Source organism: Pelobates fuscus, chromosome 3 (assembly GCF_036172605.1).
Source record: "Pelobates fuscus isolate aPelFus1 chromosome 3, aPelFus1.pri, whole genome shotgun sequence".
NCBI lineage: Eukaryota > Metazoa > Chordata > Amphibia > Anura > Pelobatidae > Pelobates > Pelobates fuscus.
The window spans coordinates 222279435-222302916 of record NC_086319.1 but is presented as its reverse complement, the minus strand read 5'-3'; the positions used below and the strand labels follow the sequence as shown (position 1 = coordinate 222302916).

Here is a 23482-nt window from a genome sequence, read left to right as displayed (position 1 = left end):
TTGATGTAGTAGAACTTGACTTGCTCACACCTGTGGGCCCTGATCTCAGCCACATCGAACACCTTTTGTGTGAACTGGAAAGGAGAATTCGAGCAAGGCCTTCTCTTCCAACATCAGTGCCTGACTTCATTAATGCTCTACTGAACGAATGTGTAAAATTTCTCACAGAAGCACAACAAAACCTTGTGGAAAGCCTTCATAGAATAGTGGAAGCTGTTATAAATGCAAAGGGGGTCCAATTAAATAATAAAGTCTACGTATTTAGAATGCAATGTCAAAGTTCCTGTTGGTGCAATTGTCAGGTATCTCAATACTTTTGTCCATATAGTGTATATGAAACTTAATTAATCCAAGCATCATAACCACTACAGTCTGCTGGAATAGTGATGATGCCAGAAGTACCCTTGCTCGGTTTCCCAGTGACAGGGAAAAGCATTTATTAACGGTTTTCCCCCTTATTTGGGTCCCTGCCAGGCTCTGATACTCTGCTGTAGTCTGATTACGAATACAGCTTCTGCAAAGCTGCAGGAGTCACGGTCATCGCCATTCTATGGCCAAGAGTGTCAGCTGATCATTCTCAGTCAAATCCTGTGCAATGAAAGTGGCAACAAAGTGGTTAAACTCTGTGCGAATATAGCAAAACACTGAACACACAGACTCAAAGTGTTTAACCATTTTCTCACCCAAAATTAGAATACATAAAAAGTCATATATACGTTCACAATCAGTAAATTCCTGATAGGATGAATATGTCTAAGAACTGGCATTGAGGTCCCTGCCAATCCCTAGTTGACTATGGCTGCAGTCCAAATAGATCCTGCAACGATCAAAAATAAGTTCTCAGTGAATACTTTTCTAGCAACCTATTTCATTACACCTACGTATACCTTTTGTATCTCTATACCCCACTTCCTCTAGGTAGTAAGCTCATTGAGCAGGGCCCTCAACCCCTCCGTTCCTGTGCGTCCATTTGTCTGGTTACAATTACATGCCTGTTAGTCCACCCATTGTACAGCGCTAAGGAATAATAATAATAATCATATCTCTGGGAAATACTGCACACACAGACATGTATACACAAGTAATATAAAACATGTAAATAACATACTAAAATAACTGGTGTTAAATAATAAATGAAATGCCAGTTTAATAAACGTACTGCATTATTGGATTTGAGTAAAATGTGCATTGAGACTAGGCCACAGTGGAAAACTGATATGACATATTTGGGTCATAATACATGCATTAGGTATGAGTCAGGGTTAGGATTGAAACAAAATCCCCACACAAAAAACTTCAGAAAATTAATACAATCAAGATTACTTGAAAAAAGGAAAAACACATTGCAATCAGTCATTAAATGAAAAGACTCGTCAAAAAAAAGGCATTCATTTTTTTTGCAAACCGTTTGCATTTTATTGTGAGTGACTAATATCTCAGCTGTCATTAGACCCTGTACCAGAATATTTGGCCTGACATCGCCACTGTGTATGTCTGGCATTTAATGTGTGGGACAGTTATGGTGTAAAGTCACAGGTCAATGCCACCTTTGCAAGTAGGAAAAATTAAACTCTGACAACTTTGACTACATAACATAAGGCACAAATGACAGCCTAAAAAAAAAAAAAAAAAAAAAAATATATATATATATATATATATATATATATATATATATATATATATATATTCACATATGGAATACAGCATGGTAAAATGTTCACGCACCAGAATTGTGCCATCACAAAAGTAGTTGTTTTGAACTGTAATTTTTAATATGTCACAAACAATTGTACTAATCAATAAACAATACATTAAAAAAAAAATTTACATAGAAATTATTCAAATATTTTTTAGCATAATTACACTTGTGCCAATTGTGTGATAAGCAGCGCTATTTATATACAACCACTGCAATTTTATTTTCTCACTGGTGCTTATTGTTAAAGTTTTGCTGATCAATAGAACTGAGGAATTCTGGTTCATTGCTCCATGTTTCTTCCTCTGCCAGAGTTGGCAAAGTCATTGGACTTTTAAATATTAATGTTTATTTTTAAACATCTACTTTAATCAAATGTGACTTATTTTGACCAGAGGTGGAAAAAAAACCCCAAACAATATTTAACAACCTAATTAATTAAAATTTGCATAAATACTTATTTGTAAAGATTGCACGATTAACATATAAATAGACTGTTAACATGCTAAAATGAAGGAGATGAATTTATTGAGTGAATTGTGACCTGCAAAACAAATTTACAAACGAATTAGGACAAAGTAGCCAAGTTTTGAATGCAGATGAGTTTGAAAACTTTTCAAACTGGCTTATTTCTGACTACATTTGGCAGTTTCAGTACTCAATTAATGCTTTATGGGGTTATTCTCCAAACCAGTAACCGTGGCTAATTGACAAGTGCTTTTACTGGGGAAAATAACAAGTCATGAATTCTATCAAGCACATTATGGCCTACGTTTTGTTTGTTTTGTTTTTCCCAATTCCTTAATCAACCCTTGGTTTAGTTCGTGTATAACCCTGTATTATCAGCGTGCTGCAGACACCTCTGTCAGTTGGGAGACTCGTGGCCTACTAGATCTGTCACTGCCTGTACTGGCAGTGTGCTCAGATGCAATCTGCTGCTCCTTGTGAATTCTAGATGCCCGGCCGAAAGAGGGGGTTTATATGGGGTAGAAGGATTCAGCACCATTCCAAAGGCCAGTGACCTTCACTAGTAAAACGTTCTACGCAGCGTTCTAGAACGCAGGCCATCCCCAGGCTGGGTACTGAGGGCAATGATCATGGAGGAAATCTGCTCTTTCCCTCCACACGTACAATGCCATCGCTCATCAACAAACTGCGATCCCTAACTAACAATACAAATAAAGGCCGCATGGAAGCAGCCCTCAAGCACAGACCACGGGGAAGCAAGTGACAGTGTCTGCTGCTTCTCGTCTCGCTTTCTTTCTTCCCAGGGAGATCAACAAACAGAAATGAAAGCCACTTACAGCGAGAGAGGAAGGAAGAGGCTGCCAAGTTAATCTGATTGTGCGGCGGCTGTAAACATGTACTTGTAGAAGGCAGAGTGCCGAGCATTGACACGGCTGCCGTCAGACAGGCTCAGTGCGTGATTACAGATGGTGAGTGCTGTGCAGGGCGGCCGGCACTGACCTGCTCCGGAGGAAGGCGTAGCAGCGATCAGTGTGTGCGCCACCAACTGTGTTGGCGATAGGCACTTGTTAAACGGCAAGTTTCAGGTCCTGACAGTCGGGTACCAGAAGTTCAGAGAACTGGAGAGATGCCAAGTACAACACGAGCAGAAAGGAGGGGGGAACTGCAGCTTTCTCCACCCACAGGGCTGTGTGTTTATTGCTGAGAAATGACTGCTGCTTTAATGTTGTTTTCCAGTGTTTTATCCAAGGAGAATCCCCAGCACGCACATGCAAAACTAAACACATTAGAGATAACAAAACAGAGACGGCATGATTCACATCAATATAACGTTCTTTAAACAAAGATGCCGAAAGGTAGACCCCCAGTTATTGCAGAACTACAACGCTCATTGTGCTTTGCCAAAGTATTAGGCTACTTGCAGGTCTGTAGCAACTGGGTACTGTTCCAAAATGTTTTAACCTAGCAGTGGCCAAAATATAGAACATATTGCAACTGGAAAACTATAACTCCCATCAAGATTTACCAGCCATGGGAATTTAAGTTTAACAGCTGGGGAGAGGTGTCATATCTTGCACAGATTTACATACACTGCAGAAAACTGTGCAATGTTAGTTCATCTACACGTAAACAGCCTAGATCTAATTTATCTGATCCCTGCTTGCCACTCATTTTCATAGCAATGCAAATTCAAGCTAGCTTCAGCTTTTCCGTGACATATAAGTTGTCGCTCTCTCCATGAAATGTAAATGCTTACAATGCTCTTAAAACAAAACTACACACCTCTAGATTTGGCTGAAAACAGTCAATAACTATTACAAAAAAAATTCTGCCGATTTATTTATTTGATGGGATGGATTTAATGCCAGTCGAAACCGATACAACGGGTCTTCTGCTCTAAATAAAACTGCAGATAAATGTGCATTGGAAGCATTAATCAACCTTTTTAATGACAAACCTAGTTAGTCATTACATTAATAAATATATATTTTTAAAAAGCCTATGGAGTCACACTGACTGCCATATTAGTATAAGGCAAATGTACGGCTTTCCTTATGCTCTCATCCACCTGGCCCAGGGTGGAGGCAAGTCTAGTAAACAGCAGGCAGCGTCTGCTCACTGTAATTAAAAAAAAACTAGCGACTGGGCAGCTACTCCTGCTCAGTTGCCAATAAAATACAGAGGGGCATAGCGATGGCCTAAAAATTAAATTGTTTAAAGTGTTTTCTCATAGAAAATAATTGGGGACAAGATACACATGCGCAGCACCAGGGCTCAAAATTTTCCACTAGCCATTGGTGAGCAATATTTTAGCCCTGGTGAGTAGAAATTTACCCCTGCAGGGTATATTATGGTTTGCAGTAGAGGGTAACTTTTAAGCCTGGCTTGTAGCATAGGAGTATACATTTTAAGGCCTGTGCATCACAATGTATCATTCATCAAATCACATTTTCTCTATGAGCAGTATTTTATTGAAGAACCAAGTCTAAATCAGTTCTCTGTTTTTGTTATGTTTTTTTACAGAGTTAAATAGACAGTGGTACTTCACCCAGACCACTTTATTGAGAATAGTATGGGTACCTACTGTGTCCATTTAAATCAGGAATTTCTAATACCACTATCACAAGAAGAAAAAAAAAAACAACACATTAAAGGGAACCTATAGTCCTCAAAGATAATAATCATTCCCTTATAGCTTTTTCACTTCTGTCCAACCCCATTCCTTTAAGTCAAGTCATTTAAAGGATCATTATAGGGTCAGGAACACAAACATGTATTCCTGACCCTATAGTGTTACAACCACCATCTAGCCCCCCTGGGCCCTTAATGCCTCCATAAATATAGTAAAAATCTTACTGTATTCAAGCCTGAAGATGTAACGCTGCATGCTGCATGCTCAGAAAAACAAGCAGTCTTCTAACATCATCAGAAGTGGTAGCCAGATCCAATCACAATGCTTCCCCATAGGATTGGCTGAGACTGACAAAGAGGCAGATCAGGGACAGAGCCAGCATGATTCAAACACAGTCCTGGCCAATCAGCATCTCCTCATAGAGATGAATTGAATCAATGAATCTCTATGAGGAAATTTCAGTGTCTGCATGCAGAGGGATGAGACACTGAATGTTTGGATGCATTTTAGACAGCCATGACCCAGGAAGGATCTCTAACAGACATATGAGGAGTGGCCAGTGAAGTTATCACTAGGCTGTAATGAAAACACTGCATTTTCTCTGAAAAGACAGTGTTTACAGCAAAAAGCCTGAAGGCAATGATTCTACTCACCAGAACAAATTCAATAAGCTGTAGTTGTTCTGGTGACTATAGTGTCCCTTTAAGTTAAAAAATGTTTACTCCCCCGAGGAGCAGCAGGCATTGCTACCACCAGAAAACAGCAATATTGGTGCTGGGACTTGTCCCCTTTCTCTTCCTTTTAATGTACTTTTTTTCCCATGCTTTAGTTTTGTTTAAAAGTTATTAGCATGGGCCTTGCCATTATCATGCCTGTGGCTCATTTGAATACATTCAGGTAGCTCTATTTTTTCCTCTTCTGAACCAGAGTACTAAAATTCTAAGGAAAGGTTGGTTGTCCTGCTAACATCTGCAAATAACAGTGTGTAATTTGATTTTCATAAAGAAATCTAATAAAATAATACAATATGTTTAAACAATGGTCCTGGAAGTCAAAATAGCACTTACTAGTTTTTTGGGTTTTTTTGTATCGATTTATGGTTTCTTTAAAACCGTTATTGCAGATACTGTTAATTATTTTCAATAGAAGGAACGTCAGGTCTTGCCAGGGCGACATTCCAACCGTAAGGGAATGGCCAACCAGTTTACAAAAAAATGCCTCTCTACTATTTATGTATTACACCATCTCCTATATATTGTTATTGAGACTCTGTAATTTGTCACAATATACATGTACTAAATGCCTATTGTAAAACCTATGTGTAAATACAATGAAACATTTAAAGTTTGGGGGGGGGGGGGGGGATTAGAGACTGTCCAAAACATTGTGTCAATTTTGACACTGCAAATCAAATAGGTCACTGGCCTTTGATTTCTCAGAAAATCCATTGTATAGTTCTCCTGCACAACAATGACAAAATTATCCTAACCCAGGACATTTTTAGGAATCACTTGCTGCGGTTATGGATTATATGGATGAATTTGCATATCTGATCCAAGTGGACTCTGAATTATACTCCTATGCATTTGGAATGTTACATAACTGGCACCAAGAAAGCACACGTAACACAGCTACTGTGCACAGTACAGTCAGCGTAGTATGCTATGACTGGAAAACAATTAACACATCAAATAAAAAAACAATTCCAATAGTCGAAGTGGGAAAATTAGCATTTATATTGTGGCTACATTGGGCATATTTCAAAGCCTGGAACTGACAATTTAATGACCCCTATGTTAATCTGGCCTTGAGCCCAACAGTCATCATCTAAAAGAGGGCATTAGTAATATTTTGCAGTGGTAAGGACATCTAAAAGAAAAGGGAGAGATCCACAGATGATAGCTGTCTAAAAATAGGAATGATTTTCACAGACATGGTAGAGGTAGAATACTACAGCTCATTATGGGGAACAGGGACATACCTTAAACATTTTAAACCTAAAAGTACAAAACACACACACAAAATGCTTTTTAAAAAAAATATGTACTTATGTAAAACTTTTTTGGACGTTTGTTTTGTTTTTTTTCCCCAGGACCATCATATTTTATTTTGTCTAAGATTGTCCCTCCAATCTATTGTAAACAAAAATATTATGACAAAACAAGCAGTAGGCACTCTGTCTAATCTTTTGAGGGGGAGCATAGAATAAAGCACACAGGTTAACATTTTTGCATGGTTTTCCCAGTGAGTACACCAGAAGTACGACGTGTATTCCGTTTTCACCACTTCATTCTGATCTTACACGCAAGTTCAAAAGCAAAGACCACAACAGTTAGTACGTAAAAAAGGTAAGATAGCAGTTCACCCTGTGCTACTTTTACTGTTAGAAATACATGTCTGTACCTGGAGAAGGACAGCTCTCTGTTTTAACAGAAAGCTTACCAAAAAGAATCCACTGCAGGTCTGATAACCTCAGATGATAGCACCCACCGCAAGGTTCTTAACTATCCCGTGTTTTAATGCTACAAGGTTACAAGCATGTTCTAGAGGCTAGCACAACAAGACAGCAGACTGACAGCACTCAAGAAGAATTTCCTGAACAAAGTGTGACTGATTTGTACACAATTAAAGTTAAACTACAGTCAACAGAAGCACTACAGTGTTTACATTGGTGTCTAGTAACACCTCTAGGTGCAGTCACTCAGATGGCCACTAGAGGTGCTTCCCATTTCAGTGCTGCACGGTGTGAAGCACCTACGTTTAGCGTCTCCGCTGAACGCTCCCCTTAGAGATGCACTGATTCAATTCATGTTTGTGGGGAGATGTTTGGTGCAGATCAGCGTGTTGATGCCCATGCGCAAAAGCCTCCCAATGTTTTAATATGGAAAACACTGGATTGATGATCTCAGCCATGGAGGTGGGGCCAGCCGCAGTGAGACCTGTGCTGTTTGGAGAAAATGTAAGTAAAATACCTTTTTACTCCATTGAGGGTGATGAGTCACTAAAAAGGGTATTTTAACACTACCATGTTAGGAATCCATGTGCGTATTCCTAACACTATAGTGTTCCTTTCAGAACATGTTCACTTCAAAGGACAACAAGCAAATTGGGATTAACACTTGCAATTCAGGGTTACACAAGAAAACAAATATTATTTATTGTTTATTATATATATATATATATATATTGTATATATTTTTTTTTCATAAATCAGCAGAGTATATGTTATTTTTACTAATGAACTGAAGGGTTTATATTTTTTATCTAAAGCACTAACTTGAAATCCTAGCAATCATAGTAAGTAGACATAGTGAGCACCACTGATAGAAAGTCACATATTTAGTTATAAGGAAATCACGGCTGGAACATAATCTTAAACAGAAAGTTGAAGCACAAAACCCACTTAAGTGAGTTAAGTGCTCAATTCTCTTGCATTTAGGAATGAAAGGAACAGTCCAAGCACCACAATAAGCGAGAAGTAGTAGTTATGGTCCCAGAAGTGCTTTGGCTGAGATTATCAATCCAATGCTCAATCCAATCAATCAAATGCAGACTTTATCAGAGAGGTATATCAACTTTTCGTCTCACACACCTTTCTCAAGCCACAAATCATCCACCTTACAGTGCACATATAACAATTCAAATTCATTAAACAATTGGTAACAAAACACTTAAAATAATTACCACTTACAAAGTGCAGCAAACATATTATTTAATGTGTGTAAATCACCATAAACCGGATGTAACTGGAAGTGGTGTCAGTTAAAATAAATAAAGAAATTTGTTAAAAATAAAGAGTAATGTAATGTAAAAGGGGCACACAAACTTTGATTTACAGTAAAATTGAATGTAGGCACACCTTATTTTAAATTAACTAATTATTTGCTATACTATTCACTCTTAATTGGGTTCAATATGTGATTTTGTTTTCTTTAGATAGTGAATGATAATATGGAATCAGATTTTTGGGAGTTTCTGATGTTTAGATGTATAATTGTGGGATGTAACTTTTTTTTCCCCCTGTGTTTTTGTTTTTTCTGCATTTCCATGCTAACCCATCATGTGATACTGTGTTGCCCTGGCAACCCAGTATAGGGAAGCAAGTATACTATTCCCCTTAATTTTTTTTTTTACTAATAATACGGTGTACCAATATGGAATATCATTGAAAATCAATGTTGGTTGCCTCTATGAGAGGAGTTTTTGTTTTTTCTGATGGCCTTATGAGTCTGTTGTCACTTTCGGTCAAGTGATACTGCATTGCCACGGCAGCCTACTAAGGAGGAGCAATTACATTTCTTTTTTGCTTTTGCTTAATTTATAATAAGGTGTGCCTACATGAAATATCACTGTAAATCAATATTTGTGGCCCATAAGAGATACAATTCTTTATTTTTGATGACCATCTGTGTCTGAGGTCACGTCTGGTTTCAGCTGGTTCCAATTCATGTAGTATGCACACATGGATTTTGTTTGCTCCACTTAGTTTCTAGTAATTACTTTATTATAAATCATTTAATGAATTAAATGGTTATTATGAAGGTATATATGTGCACTGTCTGGTGTGATTATTTATGGCTTGAGAAAGGCTCTTGTATAAGCCGAAACATTGTCATTCCACTCAAGTCTGCAATTTGGACATCCTGTTCTCTATATTTGGTAGATTTAAAAAGATTGATAGTCTTCCTTGTTCATGTGGCACCACAGTGTGGATCATCTAAGGAAACATGCTGCTCATGTTTTGTATTTTTAGGATTATGAATTGAAAATGTGAAGATGAAATAAAAGATAGTGACAGGACTGAAAACTGATCGTGTACAAAAAAGTCTCACAAATAACAGATTTGTGTTCCTGACCCTATAGTGTTCCTTTAACCAAACATGTATTCCTGACCCTATAGTGTAAAAATCACCATCTAGCCCCTCCCTGGTACCCCTTTCCTCCCTAAATATAGAAAAATCTTACTTGCATTCAAGTCTCCCGCTGCTGCATTTGCCCTTGACCTGCCTGCTGTCTGCCGACACGATCAGAAGTGGTGGTCTGAGCCAATCACAATGCTTCACTATAGGATTGGCTGAGACTGTCAAGGAGGCAGATCAGGGGTAGAGTCAGCCCTGGCCAATCAGCATCTCCTCATTGAATCAATGCATCTCTAGGAGGAAATTTCAGTGTCTGCATGCAGAGGTTGGAGACACTGAATGGCAGTGCTCTAGTAGCCATCGGAGGAGTGTCCAGTGGAGTTAGCCCTAGGCTGTAAAGTAAACACTGGATTTTTTTCTGAAAAGACAGTGTTTACTGCAAAAAGTCTGAAAGGAATGATATAACTCACCAGAACAAATACAATAAGCGGTAGTTGTTCTGGTGACTATAGTGTCCCTTTAAAAGAAGTAAGGCAGTTACAATAATATATTAAGATTAATAGAATCACTGTGAATAATAAAAGAAGTAGCAACACAGAATGAGGGCACATAACTGGTGCATAGCTGTTGTAGGAGTACACTATTGCTAGATACTTGATACCGTTTTGACTGGTCTTCCTTGTGATGATAATTACACTTAAAAATATTTCTATAATATACTGGACATATACCACAAGCCTCTGTCTCACCGTAAAACAGTGTCCTCGAATGATCATCAAAGTTTATAGAATGACTATCTCTATCCTGTCTTACCTCAAGCCTACCATCTGCTCTCAATTTTAAGTGGCGTCATGCAGACATTCCAAAGAATCTGGCTATCATGAAAAGTTTTTAAATTACAGATGAATTCCACAACATGGCCTGAACTAGTCTGTTATGGCAGATTAAATGTGCATATTCCACCCACAAAAGATCAACTGGTAACATCAAAATTCAGCAGAGCATTAGGTCACAGTTTATTAACATATAACTTACAATTTTCCATCCTTTCATTTTTACAGGCAGATGCGCGGTATGGGAGATAGATTTCATTAAATTAGACCTATTATAGATTTTTTTTTATTTTGGTTATAGTTACTTGGGTAGTTTAAATGCAAATAGCAAAAATTGGCACATTGAATATATGGGTAACACAAGAGATTATTAGTAAGATGAAAAGCTAGGGCTGGTTACAATTACTCCCTGTAATAATGGATTTGATAACTACTGTATGCTACTGACAATGTATATGGTGCACATCTTGAGAGAAATTGGTTCAAATCAAAGTCCCGTGAAACTGGAAGAAAGCCAAGGTTATGTAACATAGTTCCTGTTTAGATCATCTAGCATGAGCAGTGATAGAATAGATTACCAGTGCTAAGTAAACAAATATTGCTTTATTACAATGCCTGCTGAAGTCAAGCAAAAACAGTCTATCAACTTCATGAATAGGAGGTCAGCACACTATATTTAGATTTTGTCCTAGCACAAGTTCTACAGCCGGAACCACAGGAGATGCCAGGAAACTGGTTGTGCAGAAGCACTGAGGAGAGACATCGTAAACTGAGAGAGGGATATGTGAACAAAGGGTTCTAGAAATTAACAAGACGAAAGACTGTACAAGTACTGAAGATAGGACAAACTGTACAAATAAAGGTTTCATTTCAATCTGCTAAATAAGAGCTGAACGGGTAGACTGATCTGGCCTAGTTATATAAAATGTTTGTGTTTAAATATAATTCAATATATTGAACCTAGCTTTTAAAATGGTAAAGTATGATTTGGCAAACAATTGTAAAATCACCAAGTTATCATTGCAAAAACCTGTGGAAGCAGTAATACAATTCTTAAAGAGAAATAAATTCAAAATTACTAAAAATAAAACAATTTTTTTTATCTTTTAGTGTATTTTTCCCCCTTCCCTTTTGTTTTACCTTGCTGATCTCATTTTTTTTTCTTATGCTCTGTATATTATTTTATTAGTGGCTGCTTTGTTTGTGCTAATTTTTATTGACCATTAAGACATTGCAGAGACATACATTTCTTCAGTCCTTGCTCTGCCAGTCATGTAACCTGCTTGACTATTTGCCACAATGATATAGTTTTTATTGCTTTTTGAATTGCTATTCTGTGGCTCCATTGCTTATTTATTGTCCTATAAAAATGTAGCAGGGTTAATCACTAATGTGAGAATTCAAAGTGAATTTCAAATAAAAGGCTAGAGTAGTTGAGCTGAGATTTTTTCCAGTTCTGCTACGTTGACCTTAAATTTGAAATTTACTTTGAATTCATGTTGAATTATCACTTTAGGGAATAACCCTGTATATTTTCATTCCAAAGAAAAAATTATTGGCGAGAGACAATTTAGTCCTGGTGAGTATGTTATGAACCTTTCAGGCTTTCACTGGCCAGTAAGCTTTGAAGCTTGGCCAGTATCATAGAAATTTTAAGACCTGATATATAAGCGATGTGGAATTAATATCGCCCAATGGCAGTTCTTGGGCGCGGGGCAGGATGTTTTTTCTTTCCTTGAGCATTGCCGCTGGCAAGCAGCAGGGCTGATACAGGGGCACAGGGCCGGGCTAAAGAGCGTGTGGTTTGCAAATCCAGCTGGTGCTAGCCACAGTAATTGCTCCCTCGCAGTGCTTTCCTCACTGAGTGCCAGACCACGAAGGAGTGATTACTATAGTCGAAAGGTGCAAACCACAGGCTCACACAGAGTTCTCACATATTCCTTAGGCCAATGGCTGCTGTACCTCCTTTCCGGGCTGTCCTCTTCCGCCTCCTGTCGGCTGAGGGGATGCATCAGGCTCAGCAGCAATTGCCATCTGCTCGCTGCTGGGCTCCTGCTATTATCCCCGTACTAGTGCTCGCTCCCTACACCTTTATAAAAGAAAAGAAAAAAAAAAAACACAAACACACAGACCCCCATTTTGTTTTAACCCCAGGAGCTAATAGGGACCACAGCCCCCCTTCCCTTAACAAAGGAAAACAGGGGGGGGGGAGGGAGGAACACTGGGCACTCTTACACACATACACATTCAACACCCCCCTACATTTTACACCCCCACATTGTACACAGCCAATGCACAGCACACACAAATATTACACACACTAAACACAGCCATCATGTACGCACACCAGACTCACTTCACACTGCCAGCACACTATGAGGGAGGGCACTGGAAGAAATGCCCTTGTTATGGGTCCAAGCCTTTCTAATAAAAATATTGTGTGTGTCAGGACACGTGCAGCGCTACTAGGCAGTCCTAACATTTACTCCCTACTGCAATCATAGAAAGACCAGGGCACATTTACTAGGAATGATTTTCTACTTGCCAGTACGATGTATGTCTGTGTATAACTCAGAAGAGTCTCTCCAGTGATTTTTCTTTTTCTTTTTTTTTTTTTTGTCAATCTTTGTTTTTATTGAGGCAAAAGTTGGATCGTTACAGAAAGTAAAACAAGGGTTAATGCATGAAAAATACGAGTTATGCACAATTGGTGTATACAAAGATTGCATGTACTCCCGAGAGTAACGGCCTCTTTTTTTTTTCTTCTTGTTAATTAAGAGTTTCAACAATAGTGTTATATAGGTTAAACAAGCTTAGGCTGGCGAAACAACACATGAGTGATCATCAGTGTAGATCTCAATTATATAATATGTATTAGAAACAAGCTGGATCATATAATGCAGTATAATATCGACTTCAGGTGTATCATTAAGCTGCAAACAAGCTAGATCTATTCGTCGGTCTGGTAATAACAGGAGATAAACAGGCTTACATAGCTATGCACCTACACAGGTTAGTGCGGTGCGGTAAATATATAGTAGCGACATGTGCAGGGTTGAGAGGCAAACTTCCGAGGGGAGCCAAACACCCATCTCCAAACACATAAGAATTCAACATATATCTTAACGGATACCTACAGAGGTATCTAGCTTGAGTAATTATGCAACAGGCACAGTACATCAGGTATAACAGTGTGGTAGTGCATAGGTCTGAATTATCCAGTACAGTTTCAACGTCCACAGAAAGCATTATCACCATTTTAGAAACACCTTGCGCTTTTTATGTAATAACATTAAGGCTGGTTGCAAACGTGACTTAGATAGTTCTAGTTAGGTTTAGATTATTGATTAGTTTAGGCACTGTATACGAATCATAATTGCTTTATAGCTAGCAAAACCAAGGTAAGGGGTTAAACTGAAGCAGATAATAACGTTAGTGACTCTAGACTGCCTTACAATTACAGCAGTGAGATAGCACCCAAAGTCTGTCCGGTGTCTAGACTGGTGGCTGAGGTGCGGGTTGTTGAGACAGTTCACCCGATGCCTTTGGGATGTTTCTGGAGGCAGACCGCCTCGTGGTCCGGCGCGGTGTTCTCAGCATCGTTTCTGCCCGGGTTTTCCCGATTCCCTGCTCTCCGCCCGCTCCGACCGGGCGCTTGGTGTCTGGGGACCTTGTGTCTTCGGCCCGAGGCCTTGGTAGGGGTTCTTGCCACAAGTCCATTGGCCCCATCAACAGGGTCGTGGGCCTGAGGGTTTGCCGGTGCACGGCTGTCCCCTCGGGTGTATGGGTGGCGTGGGAGGGTTACCTCTAGACGAACCCCCAGCTCGGAAGAAGATCGTGTGGCCCCTTTGGTGGCTGGGTGTGTTTGGCGGTGAGTCCGGGGTGTATTCAGGAGCTTGCTTGGGTTGGGTCCTACCTCCACCTCGTGTTTGCCGACATGGTTCGGGAAGGCCTCGCCTAGGCTGCGTTTCCGTTGAGAGGCCGCCTTTGCCTTCCGTGGAGGGATCACCCACAGGTGGCGCCGGGTAGCCGGGCGGATCCAGGCCGCCAATTCTCTTATTCCTCGTTTGTAAGGCAGGCCCTTGGTATTGTGCCCCCTCCACAGGCGTGTGCATAGCTGGTGTAGGAACTCCAAGGCGTCCCTGGGTGGTTTAAGGAGTGTGCTTTGCGAGGTTCCCGCCATGTGGCTGGACCCAGAACATCCGAAGTCCAGCCTTGAGTGGGTAGGTGCAGTTGTTGGATCAACGTATGTCCCATTGGTGGGGACCGGGATAACCCCCGCCGGTCCATAGGGGGGGGAACGAGGGCACCAACCTTGTCTCGTATCTTGCTTCGGCAGTGAGAGAGCGGCCGTCTCCCTCACCGCCGCCATGCTTGTAGGCCGCAACCCCGTGCGGGTCTTTTATTTTTCATTTGGGGTATGATATTACCAAATGAACAAACCTGGATGGGGAATAAAAATCAAGCACATGATCAACACTGCAATGCTTCAGGAGACTGAAGTGGATGAGTGGTATATTTGGACCCTCTATTTTATCAAAACTGTTGTTTGGTCGTGGTACAGTGCCGTCTCTAACCTTCCTGGTGGTACTCACTATAGGCTAAGTGGGCAAACATGTATAGTAGCACAGATCAGAACTAGTGTGAGAAAGAAGCTCTGCCAACTTAATGACACACCCACATTCAGTGATATAGGGAAGGCACTCTGCAAAAATCCTCTCCTAGCAACAGGATATAATCAAAAAATAAAAGCACAGCTAAAAAAAAATAATAATAGATAGATAGTTTAGATAGTTAAACACAGATATGCACACACCAGTCAAGCCACAAGACTTGCTTTTCTGAAATCTCAAAATCTCAGTACTTTTACTACTGCAACGGATTCTGGGTGGGCGTATGCAAACGAGTTCAACTAAGTAACACCTTTTTGTCTCTTTATTCCATTTTAAACATGGATTACTTGGAGTTTGTGCTTGCTGGATACAACCGGCTTTGAAACAACTCAGCTCAGCACTTTATTGTCCATTTGGAAGTTTGTTTTTGCACTGTTGCACATGAGTTTTGCACAAAATAATATATGCACTTTGGTTGAATATTTTGTATGTACAATAATAATTTATACAATTTTTATTTGCTTATGATATATAATAGTCTTAAAGACACAGCACACCTTATTTTTGTTTTTTATAAACTCAAAGGAATCCGTGTTTAAAATGGAATAATGAAGCAAAAAGGTTGTACTTTGTTGAACTCATTTGCATATGCTCACCCAAAATCCTCTGCAGTAGTAAAAGCACTGAGATTTATGTGGGACAAGCAAGTCTTATGGCTTGACTGGTGTGTGCAGATATGTGTTTAACAATCTGTATATATATATATATATATTTATTTCTAACTGTGCTCTGTGTATATATGTAGGCATATAGCTCTCCTGTACTTGTTGTGAATGCAGGAAGTGGTACCTGTTAAACCTCAGGTAAGTAGATAAACCGTTCTAAAACTGTTCAACTACTAACAATGAGAAAAGGCCCCAGCCATTCGTAGCACCACAATCACTACAGAGCGATGTAGTGGTTACGTTGTTTAGAGTGTTTCTTTACGTACTCTTTTATGAAACTCACTTATTTAAAATGTGCATAGCACATATATATATACACATACACACACACTCACACACAAAAATAGTACTGTGGTGGAATCTCGGTAAAAATAAATTTAGTAGGCCGAGATTACCACGTGGCATGTGTACGTGCATATGCTGACGTATCGATCAGTTGGTTGCACGAGGCAAGATACGATCAGTAGTGTACGGAGCATGTGCGAGAATACAGGATGTAGTATTCCCCTCCTCCATTGTGCTGGACAAGCCATGCGGTCAAGCAGGAAGTTAATTCTTATTTGTATTGATTGGTCAAGAGAATGTGCGGGTGGAGCTTATTATGGGAGGAGTTATGTGCCTATATAAGGAGCCTGCACTATTGTTCGGGGCTCAGAACTTGCTGTATTTTGGTGACATTAGTCCCTCTGAGTCCCGATCGGTGAACCGAATAAAGAATCTCTTCCTTCCTGAAGAAACCTGTGTCCATCTCTCTGTGCTTGGCTTCCGTCAGTTTCTCCGGTATCATTTGGTGCATTGGCCGGGAAGCTCATCGTTCAACGGTAGCTGAGAGGCAGAGGCGTGAGACGGTCTATCTTTGCCCACGTTCTCTACGGCTGCACCCCTGAACTTCTGCGTGGACCTCCCTTCGTCTCGGCGCCACTGGTCTGTTGTCCAGGAGATCATCGGCCTCTACGTAAGAAGTGCTGGGGTGTCCTCGTCGATGAGTGTGATCTCAGGTTCAGGAACGAGGAGGTAAGACGACCGCTGTTTTAGACGGCGGACCCACTAGGGGTATACCGATTGTGCGGTAGGCCCATAAGGGGTTTAAATCTGTGTATGGAATCTGCCCCCTCTGTCGGAGGGAAGGAGCGAAGGCGCACCCCGCTCAATCGAACGCTCTTTAGTAAGACCGTTTGATTTGGTTTGGAGTCAGGCGGGGTTCTGTGTAAATAGCCCTAGCCGGACACCGGTGTCTTGTCTAGACTAGCGTTCTAGGGTGTACAATTTGTTCGCTAGGTCGGAGGGACCGGGAGACTAAGCAGACTCTGATGTACATTATCGTTTGCTAGATCTCAACCTATCTTGGCTAAGTGGGAAGGCGTGTAAATTTGGAACCAACTAGACTTTTGATAGAGTAGAAAGACTAAAAGGGTTCTGTTGTAAATTCCGCCCTCTAGTTCGCTATATGTGGTGCTTGGGCAGTGTGGCTAACCAAAACGGATGTAGATAGTTTTAGGTAGTCCATCAAGGTACTGGCCAATAGTTTAGTTGGGATTGTATATGTGTTAAAGATTGTTAGTAAAGTGTATATCTTGTTAGATAGCGCGAGCTCAGCCGTCTAGCGAGAGTGTTAATAGTGTGTTGCTGTATTATAGTGCACGGTACCATAACCCTGTATATTTACTGACATTGTATATAAGTACTAATCATTGTCGTCTATTGCATGTTTAACACCATAACCACTAATAATTGTATTGTGACCTTAAATTGTGCTTTGACCTATGCTAACCGTACTGTAACCGCTGTTTGTAAAAGACGATGTTACTGGGGTGTGTTATAGACGGGTAATTCATATATAGAGAATTATAGCGTGGGTGACTGTATAGTTTCGCCAAAGGGCATAATATTGATTATTTAGTGACTGGTGTAACAGCTGTGTGTGTACGGGAATTCCCTGAGTGTTTATTGTGTTATTGTGTACGTTTCACTTGGTAACTGTACCACGTGGTGCTGTTGCCGGAAGAAACGGGTGTGACTGTTGAATAGAACGTGTGCATAGTATTCGTTGTCAACGACGCTCCATTGATAAGTATGGGCGCGTCGGAGTCGACGATTTTGGATCCCTTAGGTTGTATGGTAAAGAATTTTAAAAAGGGATTTACAACATGTGATTTTGGGGTTAAAATGTCCCCTGTACGTTTGGTCACTTTGTGCACTAGGGAGTGGTCTACTTTGGTTGCGGCATGGCCGCCACGTGGCAGTTTGGATCCAACTCTGGTACAGCGTGTACACGTGGCTGTATCAGGTAGGCCTGAACTTTACGGACAGTTTCCATATATTGATTGTTGGAGACAGGCCGTAAACGACTCGCCAAGATGGATTCGGATATGCCACGAGGAGCAATGTCGCCTCATGGTGGCCAGGACTTGTTTGTCCACTAGGACTATGGTTAGGCCCATTTTGGACACGCCCCCTTAGTCCGAGATCCCTATGCCGCCCCCTTACTTCCCTGTAGAAGGAAGTGATACAAGTACAGGAAGTTCCACCCCCACTCGCCCATTGTCCCCATCCGCATCTACTTCCTCCTCCAGCTCAGAATCCATCCCACCCGTTACTAAACCTCCCCTTCCGGAACCAACCCCCGTTAGATCCGATTATCCTGATTTGGCGCCACTTCAAACTTCCGGTCAAGCTTCTTCTAGCTCGGCTCGGAATATTTTATTCACCGGCCTTCCCCACAATAGAGCCTCTACATCCCCACTCCTTATTACCCCCCGACCGGAACCCATAACCGACGCCCCTCCACGTAGCCCTATACTAACCAGACAACTGACCGGTACCCAACAACCCAAACATTACCAGATGCCTCTTCGTTTGAATCCTGGATCAGCCTATCTCGATGCCGCAGGTCAAATGGTATATGCTGACCCAGTCTTCGTATATGTCCCGTTCACGACTACTGATCTCTTGAATTGGAAGACCCACAATTCCTCGTACACTGAGAAACCACAAGCTATGACCGATCTGTTCACCTCGATAGTTCAGACACATAATCCGACATGGGCTGATTGCCAGCAGTTATTAATGACATTGTTCAATAATGAGGAAAGGACTAGGATTAACCAAGCGGCCATTAAAGCGCTAGAGGATGAAGCCCGTACTTTAAATCAAGCCAATCCAGCAGCATGGGCCGCAACGCATTATCCTAACACCGATCCCGAATGGAACGTTAATGGCGCAGACATGCGTCAACTAAAAGCCTATAGAGACGCTATAATTGCTGGCATGAAAGCCGGAGGGAAGAAAGCCATTAATATGTCGAAGACAGTTGAGGTGATTCAGAAAAGTGATGAAGCACCCAGTGTCTTTTATGACCGATTATTGGAGGCATACCGCTTGTATACCCCCTTTAATCCGGAAGACGATGATAATTCCCGAATGGTAAACTCCGCCTTTGTCAGCCAAGCCTACGGGGATATTAAGCGCAAGCTACAAAAGTTAGAAGGGTTTGCAGGAATGTCCATCACCCAACTAATGGAGGTAGCAAATAAGGTGTACATGAATAGGGAGTCAGAAAGTAAGAAAGAGGAAGAGCGCAAGATGCGTAAAATGGCTGATATGCTAGCGGTAGCGATCGCAGGCGTAGATAGACGGGGCCCAGATAGAGGCGATAGTAGGTGGAATAGGGAGCCCTTGAGTAGGAATCAGTGCGCGTATTGCAGAGAAGAAGGGCATTGGAGAAGCGAGTGTCCGCAACGAGAGCAGTACGAGAGAGACCCACCCAGGGCAGGTTATGGAAACTTTAGAGGCAGAACGAGAGGTAGAGGAGGCCCCGGAGGGAGTAATGGTAATAGAGGAAGTAATGGAAACAGAGGAAGTGTAAGAGAAGACAGGTACTATCCCACAGCGCAAAGGTCCCGCGATAGAGAAGGTAGGGACTTTGTAGGATTGGCTGACACGGTCATGGAGGACTATTGATACCGACCGGGCTCCATCCCCCTTGGTCGAGCGGAGCCTATGGTCGATGTATCAATAGGGGGAAAAAAGGAGTGCATTCATGATCGACACTGGTGCTGAACATTCAGTGGTGACTAACCTAGTTGCTCCTCCATCTGGAAGAACTATTACCGTAATAGGAGCAACTGGAAGAAGTGCTGCAAAACCGGTTCTTAAAAGTCGACTCTGTACATTGGGAGGCCACGTAGTAAAACATCAGTTCCTTTACATGCCTGAATGTCCAGTCCAATTGTTGGGACGTGATTGGCTTTCCAAATTACAAGCGCAGATTACGTTCCTACCAAACGGAACAACATCCTTAAAGTTTAATGGACCTTCAGGTATTATGACATTATCCGTACCAAAGGAAGAAGAGTGGCGACTTTATACAGCGTTGACTAGCCAAAACCCTAGGAGTGATGAATCCTTATTCAACATACCAGGAGTTTGGGCAGAGAACAACCCACCAGGACTGGCCCGCAATATTCCACCTATTAAGATCGAACTAAAACTTGGGGTTTATCCAGTGAGCCTAAGACAATATCACATCCCGCAGAAGGCTAAGAAGAACATTCAATCTTATCTGGATAAGTTCATACGGTATGGTATCCTAAAATTCTGTACTTCCCCCTGGAACACCCCATTGCTGCCTGTTCAAAAGCCCGGTACAGATGAGTATCGACCTGTGCAGGACTTGAGAGCAGTCAATGATGCGGTAGTTAGTATACATCCAGTTGTACCCAATCCGTATAACCTGCTTGCTTTAATTCCGGGCGGGGCTACTTATTTTACAGTCTTAGACCTCAAAGATGCCTTCTTTTGCCTCCGAATTGCCGCAGAAAGCAAATGTATCTTCGCTTTCCAATGGGAAAACGCTGTGACGGGCTCAAAACGCCAAAGACTGCCCCAAGGGTTTAAAAATTCACCTACCCTATTTGGTTCAGCTCTAAGTCAAGATCTACTGGATTTCGAGTCCATCCCAGGAGAGTGTGTATTGTTACAATATGTAGATGACTTGTTGATAGCAGCAGTTACAAAGGAAATATGTCAGCAAGCAACGCACGATCTACTACACATTCTCTGGAAGGCAGGATACAAGGTGTCTAGAAAGAAGGCTCAGTTGTGTTTGCCAACTGTCAAATATCTGGGATTCCATATCTCTGAAGGTCAAAGGATAATGGGGCCAGAGAGAAAAGAAGCTGTGTGCCAAATACCGATACCCAAGAATAGAAGACAAGTGCGAGAATTCTTGGGGGCAGCAGGCTTCTGTAGGATATGGATTCCCAGTTACGCGATACTGGCAAAACCTCTGTATGCAGCTATTAAAGGTACAGAGCACGACCCCTTCTTATGGACTCTTATGAACAACAAATGGCATTTGAAGATGTGAAGAAGGCTTTGATGAGTGCCCCAGCATTAGGCCTGCCTGATCACACACGACCATTCTACCTGTATGTACACGAGCAAAGAAGAATGGCTGTGGGAGTATTGACGCAGTACTTGGGAACATGGCAAAGACCTGTTGCCTATATGTCTAAGCAATTGGATGCAGTGGCCAGCGGACTTCCACCTTGTCTAAGAGCCGTAGCTGCAGCCGCCCTGCTAGTAGCTGAAGCCGATAAACTCACTCTGGGTCAAGAACTTTATGTACGAGTCCCACATGCAGTACAGACGTTGTTGGATTACAAAGGAAATCATTGGTTTAGTAACAGCCGTATGACCAAGTATCAAGCAATGTTGTGTGAAAACCCAAGAGTGCATTTAGAGACTGTAAATACCTTAAATCCAGCTACCCTTTTGCCACAACCTACTGAAAGTCAACATGATTGTTTGGAAGTGATGGATGAAGTATTTTCAAGTAGACCAGATCTTCGTGATTTTCCCATCCAGAACCCCGATGTTCAATATTACACCGACGGCAGTAGTTATGTGAAAGAAGGGATCCGCTATGCAGGATATGCAGTAACAACAATAGACAAGGTGATAGAAGCTCGGCCACTGGCAAAAGGAACATCAGCACAAAAGGCAGAATTGATAGCACTGACACGAGCGTTACAATTGGCTGAAGGTTTAAGAGTGAACATCTACACGGACTCCAAGTATGCGTTTTTAACCACTCATGCCCACGGAGCTTTGTATAAAGAAAGAGGACTATTGAATTCAGAGGGCAAAGAAATCAAGTACGCAGCTGAAATCCTACAACTATTGGAAGCAGTGTGGGAGCCGAAAGAAGTCGGTGTTATACATTGTCGAGCGCATCTGAGAGGAGATGGTAATGTAACCAAAGGAAATCGGATGGCAGATAATGCAGCTAAGCATGCCGCTGAATCAGGAAGACAGGAATATGTGGAGCATATAGCTGCTCTTATACCAACTCCACTGTCTCAATGGACTCCAGTTTATACAGCTCAAGAAGAGGAGTGGTTAAAGACTGAACCTGGAAAGTATTTGGAGAACAAATGGTATCAGTTAGAAGATGGGAGAATAGTCATTCCAGCATCACTAGCGGTAGAAATTGTCCAAAACTATCACAACGGGACACATTCTGGGAGAGACAGCACAGAAGAATCTCTCAGAAAACATTTCTACATACCAAGATTGTCCAACTTGACTCAGGCCATTGTACGAAGATGTGTAACGTGTGCTAAAAATAATGCAAGGCAAGGACCAGTAAAGCCGCCAGGAGTCCAGTTTATGGGGGGACTCCCCATGTCCGATCTACAAATTGACTATTCAGTAATGCCTAAATCTGGTGGACATCGCTACCTACTAGTAGTTGTGTGCACCTATTCAGGCTGGGTAGAAGCATGTCCTACTCGTACAGAGAAAGCAGGAGAAGTTGTGAGATTCCTGCTACGAGAAATAATACCCCGATATGGACTACCCTGCTCTATAGGATCGGATAATGGTCCAGCTTTTGTTCATCAGTGCCTACAACAACAATATGCTTGGTATAAAGTGGAGGCTTCATACGGCATATAGACCCCAGAGTTCTGGTAAAGTAGAGAGAATGAATAGAACTATTAAGAACCAGTTGGCTAAAATGTGTCAGGAAACCCAACTTAAGTGGAACGTTCTTTTGCCCATAGCTCTATTGCGAATCCGCAGTACACCTACCAGAAGGATGGGCCTCTCTCCTTTTGAAATCATGTATGGGCGACCACCTCCCGTACTTGGTAACTTAAGGGGGGATTTGAGTCAGTTGGGAGAAGGAATTACCCGGCAGCAGGTTGTAGAGTTGGGTAAGACTATGGAGGAGGTACAGAAATGGGTACAAGATAGATTACCTGTGAATATTTATCCCCCAGTTCATAGTTACCACCCAGGAGACCAAGTGTGGATTAAAGAGTGGAATAATGTACAGTTAGGGCCCAAGTGGAGAGGTCCTTATGTTGTTCTTTTGTCTACCCCTACAGCGATAAAAGTGGCCGAAGTGACTCCGTGGATACATCACTCCAGGGTTAAACCAGCAGCAGTCGATTCTTGGCAAGCTACAGCAGATCCAGAGAATCCCTGCAAGATCCGGTTAAAGCGCACGACTCAGTCGGAGTGACGAGGAACCTTGTGGATTACAAATTTTATTGTTTCAGAGATTGGTAAGTGAGTGAGAAGGCCATAATAAAGCCTGTCCACTCACCGACGTGTAGTGTAAAAGTCAGGAAAAGTCTCGAAGAGACC

At 41.6% G+C, this 23482-nt stretch overlaps 1 protein-coding gene across 4 annotated transcripts in view; it reads right to left on the bottom strand.

Annotated features, from left to right (window-relative positions):
• Positions 1-23482, bottom strand: part of ATXN7L1 (ataxin 7 like 1) — a 134026-nt gene that overhangs the window by 46972 nt on the left and 63572 nt on the right. The window contains exon 1 of one of the 4 annotated variants that reach the window (XM_063448118.1): positions 12451-12522. The exons of 2 other annotated variants lie outside the window; for them this stretch is intronic. The gene's annotated coding sequence lies outside the window, so the exon portion shown is untranslated. Of the gene's footprint in view, positions 1-3163; positions 3285-12450; positions 12523-23482 lie in introns of those variants that run through there. One more of the 4 variants, XM_063448117.1, reaches the window with a different exon arrangement.